This window comes from Sinocyclocheilus grahami, unplaced genomic scaffold (assembly GCF_001515645.1).
Source record: "Sinocyclocheilus grahami isolate Dianchi unplaced genomic scaffold, SAMN03320097.WGS_v1.1 scaffold619.1, whole genome shotgun sequence".
Lineage (NCBI taxonomy): Eukaryota > Metazoa > Chordata > Actinopteri > Cypriniformes > Cyprinidae > Sinocyclocheilus > Sinocyclocheilus grahami.
Genome location: NW_015505798.1, coordinates 765,309 through 769,745, shown reverse-complemented (window position 1 = coordinate 769,745; position 4,437 = coordinate 765,309). Strand labels below are relative to the sequence as shown.

The window sequence follows — 4,437 nt, the reverse complement described above, 5'->3', positions numbered from 1 at the left end:
CCCGATGAGCTAAATTCGCAACATATATATATATATATTATTATTTATTTATTTTTTTTATTCTTTTGATGGCAAAGCTGAATTTTCAGCATCATTACTCCAGTCTTCAGTGTCACATGATCCTTCAGAAATCTTTCTAATATGCTGATTTGCTGCTCTGAAAACATTTATTACTATTATTATTATTATTATTATTATTAATGTTGTGCAGTTGTGTAATATTTTTTGTGGAAACCATGATACATTCTTTCAGGATTCTTTAATGAATGGAAAGTTAAAAGGAACAGCAGTTACATGAAACAGAATATCTTTGGAAACATTATAAATATTTTACCATCACTTTTGATCTATTTGTTGCATTCTTGCTGTATAGAAAGTATTAATTACTTTAAAAAAAAATCTTTGATCTGTGAAGTGGTCCATGCAGTTCCTGTTCTATTTTCCAAGTCTTTTCATGCCGATTGCTATAACAGACAAACTGATATTTTGTTATTTGCTCTCAATCTCAATATATGCATATTCAAACCAGACACTAAATTCATGCTTTTGTGTTCCACTAAAGAAAGAAAACCATACAGGTTTGAAACAATGTGAGGGTGTGTGATATATTTTGGCTGTAATATTGCTTTAAACTAATGTCGATCAACGTCTGCTGTTATAATTCTTACCTTCAGATTTTCCCCCAGTCTGGCCCTTTAATTCTGCTGTGAATGTGCTGTAATTCCTGTATGTGAGAGTATTCTGTGGCAGCAGAACAGAGGCAAAGTATTAAACAATAATGTGCAGTCTTTTGCCTGAGGGGCCGGTGGTGAGACGAGCCATGAGCGAGAATTTGTGATCTAATTTAGGGGCAGTGAGGCGTTGAGTCTCCTCTCTGCTGACTTTTGGCTCCCTATACCACTCTATTTGTTCTTTTTTTAGACTGACCAGTCCCTCAAAACTTTTCAAGAGCAGTTGACCCAGGGCAGCAGAGCTCTTATAATGGAATGGACTCTCGGAATAGTGCAGATTTATGGTGTTAAAGTGGATCCTGACCAGTGATTTACATAAAAAAAAAACAGTAATGTGAACTTGAACAAAAATCTATCTATCTATCTATCTATCTATCTATCTATCTATCTATCTATCTATCTATATTGAATAAAACATACATATATTGAATAACAGGCTTAAATGATCAACTTACATTTTTTATTAGTTTTTTTTGCTTGACTCATACCTGTCAACCCTCCCGTTTTTCCCGGGATTTTCCCGTATTTTAGCATTCTATCCCGCTATCATCCCGTTTAAAGGGGTCCTATTATGCTCTTCTACAAAGTCTTGATTTTGTTTTGGGGGTGTACTAGAACATGCCCTCATGCTTGGTGGTTCGAAAAACATTAAAATACGTTTCACCCCAGGCTGGCACAAACGGCTCGATTAGTTCCGGCTTTAATGAAGGTCCACCTTCCGAAAAACAAAATGTGTTGGGATTGGTTAGCTGTCCCAGTGCGTTGTGATTGGCAAACAGCTTAGACGGTGTTTCAGTACTGCCACGCCCCTTGCTCCGTCTTTCAACAAAAGCTTTTTGGCGAATCCGGCAGGCACTGTACTCCCTCGTGTTGTGGAAGCTGTCCTCAGTAAAATGTGCAGCCCACTATAGCAAATTGGGGTTATAATGCTCAGGAACAGAGTTAAAAAATAAATTGCAACCACTGTCTCCTGACATCATCCGCTTTCAGAAGCCCAAGCAAAGACGTTTGGGAACGGAGGTGAAAAAAACAGCATTTCAGGCGGTCGCACACCGGACGAGAAGCGCAGCGTCGTGCCACATCTTTAAAATTCAAATACATTATTTTCTATGAGTGTAGACACACCGGCAGCGCCGTTCGGCGTCTGTCCGCGGCGCCCAGCTACGTCATGTTATACTTCAAGAATTGTTCTAGACATGCCGAAAATTTTATGCTACAGCACTGCAGCTCTTCTTCTTCGTTTTCTCTGATGCACTAACTCTGCAGCAGCACTTCTTCTTCACAAAGCCTGGAAAACAAACGCTGTAGTCCAAACGAGTCATTCGTTGTAGTTCTTGAAAAGGGATTTTTAAAAAACGAAATATCTCCCTTTGGAGTGGACTTTGAGATTTGTAACTTTCTAGATCTTTTTTATGCCCAAACATACACACTACACACTGACTAAAATTTAAAAAGTGAAAAAGCATAATAGGACCCCTTTAAACATTTTCCCGTATTTCTCCCGTATTTTTAATCTTTCTATTTAAAAAAAAATTCCCACTGGGCGTATTTTATGTTTGCTACATTCGCTTCCGTTAAAACTCCCATAATTTGTAAGGACCAAACCTCATTATATGAATAATCACGACAACAAATTCCAAGGTTGTCCAGTTGCCAGATCTTGTATGAAACGCATCTTTCTCACACAATCGATGCATACAAATTGCAACCCATTTGTCCTCTCAACTTGGCAACCTACAGCCCAGTGATGCTATTGATATGTGCGCAGTTAGTACCGTGGAAAGGAAACAATGATCACTGGTAGAAATGGGAGGAGAAGACTCAGGTGGTGCTCCAGTGAAAAAATATAGCTTACACTTCAAAAGGCTATTTAATTGATTAAATATGAGCGCTGCAAGTTTCAAAGTCAGGTGCTGCACTGCTTTGTTTACTGCAGTTACGGGGGAAACGGCTATTCCTGGCGAAAAGCGCCACCTGCTGGTAGAGAATGAATTTGCATTTTTCAATAAGCCCTTCTGCTCTTTAGACCAAAGCTAAAAACCACCCTTATTTTTACGCAGAAAACACGCAGTTGTAAATGTGATGGATCAACAAGAAGATAATGAATTATAAAACTCTAAATATATAGCCTACACTAAGATATATTTATGTTACTAAATGAATAGAATTGTTTGATAATAATTGTTTAAATTAATATAAAAATAATATAATATAAAAAATTGTTACTTTTGACTCCCCCTCCCCTTCCCGTATTTTGGTATGACTCTACTACCAAAAAAAAAGTCTGAGAGTCTATTTAATTATAAAGATTTATCAAAGTAGTATGAGCCAAAAGAACTGGATTTGGCACATCAGAGCAAAAATACCAAAATATTTCTCAGCGTGCAGAGGCGATGGAGAGAAGCGCATGAAAAGAGCTCGGGGATGGTGTGCAGGGCTGAGATTCCAGAGACGGGGCTGAAAGATTGAAATGTCAGATATGAGTCAGAACCGCCAACCACAAAGAGATCAGAGCACTCGCACACGAATGAGAACAGAAGACAGAAAGACTATACTTGGAAAGACCCAAATTTCCCAGCCCACACACAGCCCGTTATGAGTTAAATCCTGTTTTATTGATGGAGAAAAGGACTTTTTAAATCAAAATGTTTTCCACAAGTTGCGTTTTTCAAATGTGCAGTGCCTTTGCCAGGAGCTCAAAGCCGTTTTGTGCACAAAGTTCATCTTTTTTTCTGGCTAAAAATAGGGATTTCTTTTCTTTTAGCCCAAAAATATGGCATAATGATCTGTTTAAGGCAGTGCTGACCTTTAAAACGTCACCTCTACGGTAAATGTGACCTCCAGCACACAAGCAGCTCCTTTGAACTGATTCTTCTGGAAAGGTGAGAAGAAGAAGGGGTCAATAGCTTTGCTCTTGATCAGATATATCTCACCTTGGCATTGTTTTGTTTTGTTTTGTTTTTTGTGAGATTGTGGATCACGTTGCTTTTTTAGGATTTCTGAGTGTTCTGTGAGTCTTTTAATCAAACATACAAACCTCATGGTGCAGATGAACTGCTAGACTCTCAATGCAGTCTCTTGAAGTCAACTTACCAGTTCAGTTGTGCTGAAAAGACAAATGGTGACATCTAGTGGTGACCTGGTGGTATAACAGCTTCAACATACTCTAATTCTTTACTTTGTGCATTATTTCAAAGCTGAAATCTGCTTGTTGGTAACTGAAATCTGTTGTTCCACAGATCATAAGACAGAAGTACAGCCGGTTCTCATGGGTGGCAGAGCTGATCCAGATCTTCATCACCATCAGTATAACCGTGAGCTTCCTCGTGATGGGCACAGCCATGAAGCACACCAGTGAGTTTCTCATTTTAGTATGCTCTAATGGCGCTTTTCCACTGCATGGTATGGCTCGGTACGGTTCATTTTGGGGGGTTTTCCACTGGGTACAGTACCTGGTACCTGGTACTTTTTTTAGTACCACCTCGGTTGGGGTTCCAAGTGCTTCTAGTTCTAAGTGCTTCATCATACATGTATAGAGGAAAAAAGAAAAATCTGAATATTTAAAGCTCCACTCTGTTGGTCATGCCTGTAAATTAAACATAGGTGATGCCTATGTAAATTAATTACACTGTAAAATATTATATATATATATATATATAAGTACTAAGCATTTGTTCCAAGATATAAATGTTTTGAGAAAAAAATA

At 38.3% G+C, this 4,437-nt stretch overlaps 1 pseudogene; it reads left to right on the top strand.

Moving 5' to 3' along the window:
- Nucleotides 1-4,437, top strand: part of LOC107557771 (uncharacterized) — a 65,258-nt pseudogene that overhangs the window by 52,206 nt on the left and 8,615 nt on the right.